Source organism: Gavialis gangeticus, unplaced genomic scaffold (genome assembly GCF_001723915.1).
Source record: "Gavialis gangeticus isolate Ggan-Ray unplaced genomic scaffold, GavGan_comp1, whole genome shotgun sequence".
NCBI classification, from domain to species: Eukaryota; Metazoa; Chordata; order Crocodylia; family Gavialidae; genus Gavialis; species Gavialis gangeticus.
The window spans coordinates 133,090,439-133,105,224 of record NW_017729022.1 but is presented as its reverse complement, the minus strand read 5'-3'; positions in this window follow the sequence as shown (position 1 = coordinate 133,105,224).

Genomic DNA, 14,786 nt, shown 5'->3' with positions numbered 1-14,786 from the left:
GCCCCTGCCCTTCTGCTCCCCGCCGGCCGAGCTGGGCACCGGCCCGTTAGGCTGCGGCCGGTGAATCTCTCGGGTGGCCGCGCTGCCCCCGGGGCGTGCGTGGGTGGAAGGGTGTTGCTGCCCCTGAGCTTGCAAAGAACAGTTTTATTTTTTTCCCAGCGATTGGGTTGGTCTAATAAAAGAGACCGCGTTTACCCAGAGAAGCGTGTCTACCGGAGGAGGAGGTATACCCGGGGAAGGGGTAGGTTCCAAGCCGGGCACCAGCTTGGATCCTCACTGGGAAAAATATCAGGGAGCATTTACCTCCCCGCCCCCAAATCTTGTCTACCCAGGGGATGTGGATACCCAGGGGGCTCCAAGCCAGCCACTACCAAGAATACCATGGAGCATTTACCCCAGACATCTTATCTGCCTGGGGAATGTGGATACTCAGGGGGCTGTTGCTTGGATCCTCACTAGCTAGAATATCATGGAGCATTTACCCCCAAAATCTTGTCTACCTAGGGAATGTGGATGGGGGGGGGGGGGGGGGGCTACAAGCTGGGCACTACCTTGGATCCCCCCTGGCAAAAAACCAAGAGGCATTTACCCCCAAAATCTTTTCTACCTAGGGAATGTGGATGGGGGGGGGGGGAGTGTGCTACAAGCTGGGCACTACCTTGGATCCTCACTGGCAAGAAACCAGAGAGCATTTACCCCCAACATCTTATCTGCCCAGGGGATGTGGATACCTAGGGTACTCCAAACTGGGCAAGAATACCATGGAGCATTTACCCCAAAAACTTGCCTACCCAGGGGATGGGGGGGAGGGGCACTAGCTTGAATCCTCCATGGCATTCTTGCTAAGTAGAGGGTTGAAGCTGGTACCCCCTCCCCAGTCCTTTCACTTTAATTTTTATATATTTATATATTTTGCTGCATTAGCAACACCCACGACCCTCTACAACCATATCTTGGTGGTTTCAACCTGGTCCCTGGAGGAGACAGGCTCTGAATTGGGGCTTGAACCTGATATCCAGTGTTATCAGCCCAGAGCTGCTCCTTGCTGCAGCAAAGGTGGCGCTATGTGAAGGGCAGGGCTAGCTTAAGGCATAGCAAGCTAGGCCCTCAGTGAAGAAAGGGACCAGTTGTACTTATTTTACATATTCTAATTATTGAGGAAAACAAAAGGAATATAAATCTACAGGATTAAGTAGGGGCCTACGAATTTGCCTAGGCCCTACTAAAGGGTTAATCCACCCTTGGAGGGGGGGATCCCACAATGGTTAATGGGGGGGGCATTGCTCAATGGTCACTGCAGCCCCTGCTAGTCCCCTAAGGTGCAAAGCAGGATATCCCGGCTGTGCCTTAGAAGCTGTCTCCCTGGGGACAGGTCCCAGAAGAGACTTGTAGGGCAGAGGAGCCAGGGGTCCATCCTGCCTGGACTCCCAGGCTTAGCTGCAGGCATCTCTGAGGGAGCGGGGAGGACTGGGTTAGCCAGAGCCTGTGCGCCTACACACAGAGAGGTAGAGAAAAGTCAGCTGAGAGCCGGGGTGAACAATGAGCCATTATAGCATCTGTCTGTCAGGGAAGAGCGAAATAAATGGAGGGGCAGGCGGGGCTTAAAACAAATCGGATTAAGCTGCGTGCAGCGGGATTTCAGTGTTTGCTGACTTTTAAGGTGTGAAGGTCAAATAAGGTATTGGGAGAGTCAGAGTGTTAAAATAAGATAGTAGTAGTAGTAGTAGTAGTAGTAGTAGTAGTGTGTGTGTGTGTTTATATATGCATCTCTGTGTACTTTACATATATGCATGTGTGTATGTGTATTTCTGTGTACTTATAGTGTGTTTATGTTTTAACATATATGCATGTGTGTGTTATGTGTGTATGTGCATGTTTATGTATGTGTGTGAATGTCTGTCTTATGTGTGTATGTTATATATATGCATAGATGTATGTGTGTGTATGTGCATTTATATACGTAAGTTATATATATATGCATGTGTGTGTTTATATACGTGTGTATTTAGATGTGTTTGTGTGTTTATGTGTGTATATATATATGCACATATGTATATATGGGTATAAGTGTATATATGTATGTGTGTATATGCATGCAAATATACATGCATATATATGTATGTATATATGTGTATATGTGTCAATGATGAGCTAGAGAAGAGGCGTCAGAGGCAGGCAAGACAAAACAGTACTCAGCATGCCAGTGCAAGCTCAACTGATTTGTACGTGCAACTTGCTAGAGGTTCTGCTCGTTGCGCATCAGATTCAGCCACTCAAGAAGCTGTGGCAGTATCCAATAACCAACCAAAGGCACAATCTCCACAGTCTCCTAAGACCGATGGCTGCAAAAGATGATGATATGTGTATATGTGTGTATGTGTACGTATATATGTGTGTATTTATATACATGTATATGTATGCATGTAATATGTGTGTATGTATGTGTGTATATGTATGTGTATCTGTATATATGTATATGTGTATCTATACACACACAAATACATATGAAAACTGAGGCATACCATGTTTGGGAAGATGAGCACAAACCATGCCCAGTGAATGCTGCAAGAGGACAGATTCTCAGCCAGCCTATATGGGTTACCTACTGATCTGGTCCAATGACTTTGAGCATTTAGAAACAGCAAGAGGGAGGCTGATTTAAGTGCCCGCTGTCTATATCTAAAACCCCTGGCTCAACACATACCTCCTCATGTCTCTAGCAAAGATCAGCTGGGATTTGAATTCTGCGTGGGTTAACAGAAAGCTGGGTTTCTCTCCCTATTTTTTCTCTTTTCTACCTGTTGAATGGGAAGAGAATTCAGTGAAAAAGCAAAATCGGCTGCCACTGTGATACCAAGGAAAGCTGGCCTGAGTTCCCCTCTGCATATGGGAAAGGAGCAAGGCAGGTAGCTTCTGTATTGGTATGGAACAGATTTCATCCACGCCCAAGATCATTCTGGAGCAGGTGTTCAGTATGCCTTTTTGTTGCAGTAGCTGCAGCTCCAAAGATACACCTCCAAAGGGGCACCTGGATCTCTATCTCTGTAGCAAAGACAGCCCTGTGGAATGCACCCATCTTTATAAGCCAATGCTTTCTGTCCCCAGGAAACTGGGCCCCCAGGCCTAGCAGAAACATCAAGCCCTCTCCTCCTGAGAGCTGGAGAGAGAAGAGGAATTCCCCCTGCCTAAAGGTTTGCCTCTCAGAACCTGCCAATCTCAAAAGTAGTGGTTGTTTTCTGCCATTGTAGGAAAGGTGTTCAGGTCCCCAAGAGGCTGCTTCAGAGATGAGTATTTGAATGCATTTGCCTTTCTGGGGGCAGCCTTGGAAGTCCAGGCTCGCTGTGCTGATCCTTGTGTGTTTTTTAGATCTGGCTGCCCTCCAGTGGTGGAAATGTATCAACACTCCTGCCTGGAACCAGGAATCCCTTTTCAGAAGCCTCTTCTCATTAGCCTTGCTTTTGGGGCTGCCCCATATAAGGCAGGAAGAGCAGAGTGCCCATTTACCTGCTGAAAGTCCCAGTAACTCAGATCTACTCTCAGGGCTTCACCTTCCGTGGGGTGTTGAAGTATGCTGCTCCGGATGTCTTTGCTATGTCAGTTCATACTGAACAGACCTGAAGCTGAAGGAGCTCCCCTTATTGTGCTTGGACCTAACCTGTGGCCAGGTGAATAGACTTTCACCAAGATCATAGAATCCTAGGGTTGGAAGGCCCTTCAAGGGTCATGTAGTTCAACCCTCTGCACCGACCCAGGGTTATTCCTACACCAAGGTGATATATACTACAGGCCTATAGAAAAGATCTATGATATACAAAGGGAAGGTTCTTTGAGTAGATGTGATATCTTTTATTAGACTAAAATGATATAGGGTGAATTCACTGAGGCTCAGGAGTTCCAGCTTCAGTTCCTACCTCTACCACAGACTCCCTCTGTGACCATGGGCAAGTCACTTAATCTCTCGATGCCTTGATTCTCTGTATAGTGGAGATATCAATACATCTTTTTTTTTCCTGCCTGTTGCCTGCCTTCTTTGAGTGGTGACTGCTTTAGGGCTGACACTGCCCTCATGCTTGTATCCAGCACCTATCACAGTGGAACCCTACTCATTAGTACAATAGAAACAAGTATGATAATAATTAGGAACACAGCAGAGACCTCTCCAGACCTGATAGCAGGCTATCACTTAAAATGCCCAGTAGCCCCACTTGCATTGCCTTTCCTCCTCCGAGTGCCATTCTGGGGGTCCCTGTGCTAAGACAGATACAGATTTAACAGGTCAAATCAGCATGTAGGGGTAGATTTAAAACAACATTGAATAAGAATGTGTTCCATCATTTCTTCCTTTAGCATCAGCCCTTTTTATACATCTAAGAGCTTGACCACATAGGAAAGATACACCAGGATAAGCTAAGTTGTGCATTTAAACCAATGTGGTTATACCATTATCAATCTCCACATGTGCACACTTACTCTGATATAAGTACTGTTTTCCTTTAGCTTATATTGCAATGGAAAAGATTTAGGTTACATCCAATGAGCCACTTTTCTAGCTGAAAAAGTGTCTATATGGGGAGTTATATCAATGTAACTCAGTGAGTTCAGCTATGCCGTTTTAAGTACAGAATGGGTCAAACACTCCCAAATAGACAAACACTGTGCCTTGCCAAGCTCCAGTTTCTACTATGCTTCCACCTCACTGCATTGTCTAAAGATGTGGGCAGAAATGACCCAGGATACAATGAAACCTTTAAAGAGAGTGATAGAGAAACTTTTCCCTTTGCATTCCATCTCAGATAATGTTTAATTTTATGACTTCCTGTAGCATTTTAGCATGAATTTAAAGTGCATGCAGTGTGACTTGAGGGCACGCCAATTATGTAAATCAGCACTAAAATAACAATGGCAATGTAGTTTACACATCACTGACATTAAATGAGCACTTCAACTTCTAATTGCCATTCCAGTTCAATCAGCAGTGGGCCATGCCAGGAAAAAGTCATTTCTTGCCTTAACACTTAGTCCCTGTGCCTGAAGCCTGGCTGTATTGTATGCCCAGCTACACTTTATCTACATAAGGTTTCTATATTAGGATGATGAGCCTTATTAGTGAGAAATGTGTCTACTGTGTACCAAAGGCCTGAATAAACTCTTATCTGATTTAACATTTGAGGAGGTTCCTATGGATTAGCTTACACACTCATTTTAAATATACAAAGACCAAGCACTCTTCTCTTAAGCCATAAAAAAATTAGACTCAGAGAAAAAAGCAAGATGTTTTTCCTCCCTCAATCTTGCCTAGTTAGAGTGGACGTTTCTGAGGCAGGGACTGTCTTTTTTTGTTTGTTTGAACCGATGCCTAGTTGTGGAAGGGAAATGCCTAATAGCCTCTATCCATATGTTCCCACATGTGTCTGACCATATATGTACAGTCTATCAGAACATACCACGATGGAGAATGGAGTCTTGAGCAAACTGGCAAGCAGAACTGTACAAGCAGAGAGACTTCAGTGCCTTCAGATAGCAAAACAAGTAAGGCATATATAGGACATTGCATATCTTGTTACCCTTTATCAGTAGGCCATCTGGCTGATCAAAGGTAAAGTGGCAGTTAGGTGTTTACTGCTTTGCAGATCTAGGAAGCTGTTTTTGTAGGTACTTCCTCCAAGGACTTGGCATCCCAATTTGCAAGGTGTTAATGAGATGTTAGGAAACACATTGGTCAGAAGCTCTTGAAGAGTTTGTTTCTAGCGCTGACTATATCCAGCTGCTTTACTGTATGAAAGACGTCTGCAGTTACCAGTGTTCCACAGATGCTCTTCAGCCTAAAATAAAAGCATCGGTTCTACAATTAGGATTCATTCCTGGTTCACGCCTCATCAGCATCATGGCTAACCATGTTCCACTTGTGAGATTACCTTTGCAACCCAACCATCTTCAAATAACAGACTGAAATTTGCTAGTCATGGTAAAAAGAAGGGTAAATGAGAGATTCATCTGAGGCAGAGGTTCCCAAACTCTGATAGATTATGCACCACCAATTTAAAACGATACAATCTTTAGCATGAATGTAAAATGCATGCAGTGTGACTTGAGGGCACACCAATTATGTAAATCAGCACTAAAATAACAATGGCAATGTAGTTTATGCACCAGCGATTTTTTTGTCATATAAAGTAATTATAATAAATCTGTAAACGTGTACCACTGACAGGTTGTCTGCGTACCACTGGTGGTACCCGTCCCATAGATTGGGAACCGCTGATCTAAGGGCAGAGGAGTCACCCAGACATGAATAAAGGCAGTATGTGGTCTGTAGACTCTTTCTATCAGGGTGGGGACTTGCAGTTCTGAGTTTTCATAATTGGTATACCTCTTCCCTTCCCCTATCTTCATGTTTATAAACGGAGCAAGTTTGACATAACAAAACTCAGAATGGGCCATATCCCCAGATGAGGTAACTCAGCATTATGTCAGGGAATGCAGTGGAGCTTACTGACAAATACCAGCAAGAGGCTTAGCCTTCCCAGTGTGGACTCCTACAGTGACACTGATTTTTACAGTCACTTTTCTGAATAAGCCTGCACTATAACCAACTTCTGATGCTCAGCCCTTTATACTGGAGTGATTTTGTTTAGACAGTGTTGGGTTTTAGGAAACTTGACCACTTGCTTTTGTTAATTTCTTTTGTGAAACCTCATTTCTCTGCTCCCAACGCTTCAGTAATTCATTGGACTTGATAGATTTATTTTTTTTCACAGTGTTGGAGGTTATTCAGTTTGACGCACCTGCTTCTAAGGTTTCAGACTCAGGTGTTTCTTTACAGGAATCCAAACACAGCGGATTGGTCTAAGCCATGGGAGTTCATTTTAGTAAACTGATAAAACAGTTTCCAAGGAAGTGTTGGCTTTGCAGTACTTTACGACAGCAGTGTAAGAGTGATGGAGTCACGATGGTCCAGAAATTATGCAAGAGGCAAGGATTTCTTAGGGGGTGATATCTTTTACTGGACCAACTACGTAGTTGGGATAAAGTTAGCTCTGAGCAAGAATGCCGTGCATTTGAAAGCTTATTTAACTTTATCCCAGCTGTGTAGTTGGTCCAACAAAAAGACACTACCCTAAGAAATCCTTGCCTTTCTCAGTTACTTAAGAGGAATTTTTAGAATCAAGAAGGGGGAAAAAAATGATGTTTTTCCTCTTCCAAATTTTATATAAAAATCGCTTTGCTATATCAACTCCCTCTAATGCTGTGCCTTCAAGTGGATTGACCTGTACGTGCCCTGCATTGGTGGTTATGGGTACAATCAGACTTCTGAAACACTTAGGTGAGTAACTGTTCACTTAGGTGAATAAATGGTTCATAATTTATTATGCTTAACACAATGACATTGCACAAGTTGTAATTATAAAAGAGGCACGAGTCTTCAGAATCATCAGCAAAACTCCACTTCCAAACTGAACAGCAGTTTCACTATCGACTTCTATAGAATGCTAGTGCTGAATACCTTAAAAAATTTCAGCTGCGAAATCCCTATCCCATGATATTTGCGGAACAGACAGTGCCTGATATGCTGATGCCAGGGTTTTTTATTTTACATATTTTACTGTTACTGTATAAGAAAATTTATGATAAACCATGTGAAATATAAGTAGTAAAGAAGGAGAGGAGGCCCAGAGAATGATTTAAGAGGTGTTAGTTTTCTTGAGGTTTTGACTTCACAAATAGTGAGGATGGCCCTGAACTTAGTGTTTCTAAACTGTTCTTCCTGTTTGTGTCTAGATGTAATTGATGTGTGGACATTTCCTAAAATCTTAGCTAATAACGAGCCCTAAAGACATATTTGACTTTTGATGGTTTGCTTTTTATGGTCTGCCAATTGTATGTTCTGGCCAGTCTCTCTTCCATTCCCTTAAAGAAAGTGGATAAAGTCCCACTCAAAGGGCTATTTTTAAAATGGTGATTTGTTTTCCAAGTGGTGAAAGGCAGCTCATTCAGAAATGTCCATTTAATTCCTTTTCACCGTAGCTGATGCCTGGCACCTTCTCAGAATTGTCGCTCTATCAAATAGTGCATCTCAATTTCATGCATCAAATTTTGACTTTTCTTCCATCGTTGCTGGAGAGAAATCAGAATTTATCAAGAAACATCCTGCAGACACAGGATTTTGTACGTTTCCATTACGTCCGCATTGCTAGTGAAAGATAACAAAGTGGTGACAATATTACTAAATGCAGCTGTGCTCCCGCCCCCCATGCTGCAGGACTCACAGGCTTTGAAGAGAAGGCAAAATTATATGCAGCACTGTGTTCCATTCTTCCGTGGTTTTTATAAGCAGCTTATTCATTCATTCTAATATCTGTACTTTCGGGATGGGATGGGGCTTCAAGGTAATTTACCATTAAGGATTCTCTATGCAGATGCTGCCTTAGATCAGTAAAGGACTTTGAAATGCTCTCATTTGGATTTGCCTCATGTATTGAGCCTCTGGATTTGAGAAGGGTGGTGACCTGTTCTTCTGCAAGGTTGCAGATGGAATATTTACCATGAGTACCAGAGCTAATGACCTCCGCCATTCTAGGACCCAGTTCTTCAAACCTGTAAGCATGTTACATAACTCTGCTCCTATTCATCAATGACCTTAAACATATGCTCCTGTCCTGTTGACTTCAATGAGACTTCAGCATGGGCCTAAAACTAGATAATGATGGGCCTAAAACTTCAGCATGGGCCTAAAACTAGGTAATGATGAACCACTGAGTGAGGTATATACAGGTAACTGGGTAAAGCAGAATGTCCCATGACATCCAGGTGGTCAGAGCAGATGATTTAATGGCCTCTTCTGGCCTTAAAACACAATAAATGAATCTAGGAAGGTATCTGCAATGGGGCACATCCTCTGCTGGTGTTATTTTTTTGTTGACCCACAGTATTCACACCCCAATTATTCACACCTAAATCATACTTCAGTCATGTCCATGTGTTACTCCATTCAGCAATCTCCATCATTTCACGAATGAATGATTCTGCTCTTTACATTGTTTTCAATTAGCCTTTGACTTTAACTGGTAAATCAGAAGACTTCTGCATATACAAATTGGCAACCATAGCAGGTCTTGTGTATGCAGGCAGCTGAGCTTCTAAATCACTTCTCTGGATAAGGTAATTTGGTGATTTTGTAATATGGCAGAATGACCAAGTGATAAAAAACAGAGTTTAACTAAGAAAATGCAACTTATGTTAGCATAAAGGTCTAGCACTTTGACTGACAAGTCACCCTGATTTTATGCTTCTATGAATGCTATACTTACAACTTGGAAGTTTGTTTTCCACAAACATCTGGGCTCATGGACTCTGGTTGCACTAATGCTCGTGGAAAATACATACAAGAGGAATAAACAGCTGCAGAATTTTACATTCAAGATTCACTAAAGCTATAGTTTACATTAAAGACCCTGCCTGCTCTGTAGGTCTATAGCTTCCTTGCATTCAAAGTCATACATTGCTCTCAGTCCAAACTCACAATGGAGCCATGACCTTTCTGACTTTCTGGACACTACCACAGATATAAATGTTAAATAATAAGGACTAATGAACACCCATTGATAGAGGGAGGCAATGAGGTCTACTAGATAAGAACATCAACCTGGGACTCAGGTGACCTGGGTTCCATCTTTAGCTCTGCCACTGGCTTGCTAGGTGATAATGGACTAGTCATTTCCGCACTTTGTGCCTCAGTTACCCTATCAGTAAAATAAGGATAATGAGACTTTTTAAAACAGTTTGAGATTTATCCATGCAAAGTGCGACATAAGTGCTAAATATTATTATTCTGGGGGGGCTAAATACATGCTTAATACCCATACTAATCCCAAACTCCTGAGAGCTAAGGACTTGATCTTGTACTCACTGAAGTCAATCACAAAACTCTTCCTGATTTCAATGGTGCAAATTCAGGCACTGGAACACTGAAGTTTTGGAAATCCAGGCAATTCAGATCAGAAGATCAGGAACAAGCAGGGCTTTTTAATTATGTAAATCATAGTTCAAAAATTAGGTATGGTTGTTTTCTTGGGTAAAAATGGCTTCAGATATTTCATCATTATGAAGATCCTGACATCAAATAAAATGGAAGTTAATATAATGCTATGCATATTGCCTTAAGACCCACATATTTTAGCAGAGCAACCGGATAGCATTTTGTAATTAAAATAAAATAAAGGCAAGCATGACGTTCTGTTTAAGCAGATTGTCTGTATGAAAGCTTTATTGTAGCTGCAGATTTAGAGCATATGAAAAGGTTTTCTGTGCTCCGTTTCAGGATGAAAAAACATTGCATCATCAGACATTCTTGTTCTCTAACACTTATTTGCCAATATTTCTTCGATAATGAATGCTTGCAATTTTATTTTCGAGTCTAAAGTCAGGTTTCCTCAGCTCATTATCATTCCAATTTTTAAAGATCCTATTAAAACTAGACAGAACGACAGAAAATAATAATACAGCTTTGTGCCTGCTAGGTGGCATGTACTCTGCACAAGCATTCAGCCACTGCACTGATTTTACACTGGAAGTAAGGCTATTTTCAGGTCTATATTTTATCACCCTGTTTGAATTACTTTCCTCCTTCCCTGTTCTGCCTAGTTTTCAGAGCTCTTACTGTGGACTCGTCTTAATTCAGACACTGCCAGCTATCTTTTGTGGCTCTTACTGTAATGTTCAGTGAGTTAATTATTTTTAAACCAATTGTCAGGAAGAATGACATGAGGTAGGATTTTCAAAATAGTCTAATTGATTTAGGTACAACTGTCCTTTGGCTTTCAGTGCCCTGATGTCTACACTATGTTAACAGAGAGCTCTGTCTCACTGCTGAGGCAATAAGCTCCACTCACTCTCTCTTGCTCTGGGCACATCAACTGTGGAAAATCAGAAGAAGCGCACCAGCACTGATCTCAAGACCCAAGTTTCCGCTACACTCAAGAGCAGCAGTTTCAGATGCCTACTATCACATCTGCACTATCTCATTTCCAGAGTTGAAGGCCAAAGAGAAAGACTGGGTGGGTAGGGCTCAATTGCTTCAGCAGTGTAGATGTATCCTAAATTGCTCCAGTGCTTCTGACATTCCCCCTCACCCATAGCATAATGGAAACTAAAAGACCACATCTACACAGTCAACTTAACAGCCATGCCCTCAAACACACTGTGCTCTACCTAGCAAGCTGTATCCCAAACCAGAAGCTGTGCACACAGGGTGCTTTGGACTGACTACTTAACACTGCTGAGTAAAAGTACCAATTAGCCTGATCCCATGTTAATTAATGTGGATACAGCTACACTGCCTAGGAGACAACCTCTCATCTAAAATACAGATAACAAAACTTAGAAGCTGCATCTCGCACTGCTTTGCCCACAGGCATATAACCTTGTTTATCTAAGGAGGACATCTCTGGACTTATGAAATGGCATTTACAGTAAGGATAGAATTTTGTTTAGGATAACAGGGATCTCTTATGAGCGTTTCACCCAGGTACATGCAACAGACTGAAGATGTCTCCTTAGCTGATGTGTTTCTACTCCTACCGTGTCAGCCACATCTTTGTATCAATGCACTCTGAAAAAATTCTGGCAGCTATGCCATGCTGTTTTATCTACTGGCCAGTCTAGAGTTTGTGGCAGACTTTTCAGAAGTGCCCCCTCTCTAGCCTGATTCTGGAGGGGGTGTTGAAAGTTGATTTTAGAATCTAGAAATGCAGAAGGCCAGAATCCAGGAACTTCACAAAAAAGTGAGGGCATCTTCAAACTAGAACAATTTGGTAGTTCTGGGCTCTGCATCCTGTTTCCTTGTTCACCTTACAGCACAGATATGCTTCTGGAAAATGAGGCAAACTGTAGTGATATGTAAAAAGAAGGATCCAAATTGGCATTGAACCTTATTAAGCAGAATCAGGCACAATAAAGATAGTAGACCAAGTCCAGCTCTACCTCTTGAGGGGCCATTACTGCGGTGTACTGAAATGACAATGAGTGGTTGACTGGGCAGTCTGGGGAGCTTTTGCTCCCCACTGGAGCACCCTTCTTATGTTAAGTCTGCCGAGGGATTTGGAAAGAAAGGAGCCCTGGTGTTGGGAGATGCCTGTGCGTTAGGTCTGTGAGCTAAAGCAGAGATGATATCAGGATGCCTCAATGATGTGTTTGCTCTTCATTTCTTCTCTGCATTCCTTTCATTCATCATGATGCCTCAGCTTCCACCTCTTACTTTTTCTGTTTTCTTGTTTTTTTTCTCTATCTTTCCTTAGCAACTGTGCCATCTTCCATGTCCATCAGTTGATATAGACTGCGTATGAGAAACCCCTCTTGATTTCTCTATTTCTGGTAAACATGAAGAGCATTCAAACCCCAGGGCCTTTCTGTTCCTGGAAGCTGTTTGACACAGGCTTAACACAGGCAACTTATTTCTATACTTCTCAAGTATGTAGCTTAATACATTGGGGATGCATCTACACCAGTGACTGTGAAGTAGGCCAATACTACTGCACAGTACCGTAATGTGGCAACAGCTGTCACGCGACACTACCGCGCAGTACTATTTGACTACTGTTCAGTAGCATCACAAAAAAAGTCGCTTGTCAGCACTACTGCACAGTAACGAAGGATACTGCACAGTCATTTAGTACTTGTATAAACAAGTACTAAATGGCTGCGCAGTAACAACTGTGCAATCAGTGTCTCATGTAGATATGGCCTGGCAGTATTTAACAACTCAAGGCCCCTATCCTGAAATGTGTTATTCATCTGCATAACTTGACTGCTTTACTCATTGCAATAGGCTTCTTCACAGCATGTCTGGTTAAGCATGTCTTTAAGTCTATGTTGCTTTGGGACCTTCAGGCAGGATATGCCATAAAACATACAGGATATGCAGTGCTGTTCAGTTAATAATTCCAGTAGCCCCCTGGACTTAACAGTTTCCTTATTTTAAATGGGCACTGTATTAAAAGAGCAGGGGTCGCCTTAAAATAAAGTGCTTTATCTATCAATCTAATTTTTATCCACCTAGGCTTGGTAAACATCCACACCCCACATATGTGGGCATGAAGACATGGAGTAAGTTCCTTTACTCAGGCCTGGAATAAACTCATTTTAAATAAATCAAAATACTAAATAAACAAACAAGCTGGAGAACTGTGGAATAAACTCCATTTATTTTGCATCTTTGACCTTCTCACCTGCTCTCTGCTCCCGGGGCTGTCTCTGCAGAGACTGGTGCTAGCATTCCAAACCTCTGAGCAGAATTCTGACCCTCTCTTAGGTTTCTTCTTTTTTGGAAAAAAAAAAGAAACAACCCCTCCAAATATTCACCTTCCTCCCTAACCAAAGATATCAGGAGGCTGAATGAAGTAAGAGCATGGGATTACTGGTTTGATACCCAACAATTGCTAGACAAAATCATTTTATGCAATCGCATCATTTGGGAAATAAATACAAACGCTGATCCTCCAAACACTTATTCACATGCTTAAATGCTGAACAAGACTGAGGTCATAAGTCTTAAGCTCATACGCAAGTGCTTGAAGGATCAGGACCACAGCCTTCCTATCACTGAGAAGCTGACATTCCAGGCTGCCCAGTGATATATGCAATATTGATTTTTAGAGTGAGGGAGGAAATAACTTTTTCCTGCAAATTTTTTTTAATGAACTTTTCAAGTAGTTTAATAAAAATAATCATTTTCCCATGAAAAAAAGATTGTTACTTGCCCATTTCCTAATGGGGGGAGGGGAAATCAATGATTTCTCCTCCATCAGCTTGTGAAATGTCAGAATTAGCACCGAGAAATCCTTCTTAATTTGAAAAAGTATTTCATAGTGGACAAATACTCATTCTTTCTTCCACATGAGCTAGCTGTATTTTATCACAGCAAGAGCTGTATATGTTATGTTATCACAGCAAGCTGGCTTTGCAGGCAGGAAAACATGCTTCAGAATATGTGATCGAATTTGAATACAAATTTGCAAGATAGTTTTATTGACATCAAGTAGTGATAGACTGTATGGATCACTGAATACCAATAGCACACAGGATAATGTACACTGTCAACAGATTAACGGATACATTGTACATTGTACCCCTTGACAGAAAAATCTGAAGTAAAAAGTTGCTTTACACCAGGCTGTGGTGAAGGTTTTAGCTGAAATGTTTATTCCACTTTCACCAAATATTGTAGATTATAAGTGATATTCACCCTATGAAGAAGTGTAATTTAAATGCACACATTGTACTTCAACCTACAAAGTGTGACTTTAATCATGCCATAGCATTGTGCTGGTTGATTAAATGGACATAGATTTCATAGACATTTGGGCTGGAAGGGACCCTGGAGGATCATCGAGTTCAGCCCCCTGCCCCAGGGGCAGGAAGTCAGCAGGGATAATAGGATCCCAGCAAGATAAGCATCCAAATGTGTTTTGAAGGCGTTCAAAGTAGATGCTTGAACCGCCTCAGGCAGCAGTCTGTTCCAAACCTTGGGGGCCCAGACAGTGAAGAAGTTCTTCCTTATGTCCAGCCTGAACCGGCCACAGTGGAGTTTGTGACCATTTGATCTTGTCATCCCTTGGGGGGCTCTGGAGAACAGTCGTTCCTCCAGATCCTGATGAGCACCCCTGATAAACTTACAGGTGGCCACCAGATCACCCCTGAGCCTGCGCTTTTCCAGGCTGAATAGCTCCATGGCTCTCAGCCTCTCATCATAAGGTCTGTTTTCCTGACCTCTGATCATGTGCATGGCTCTT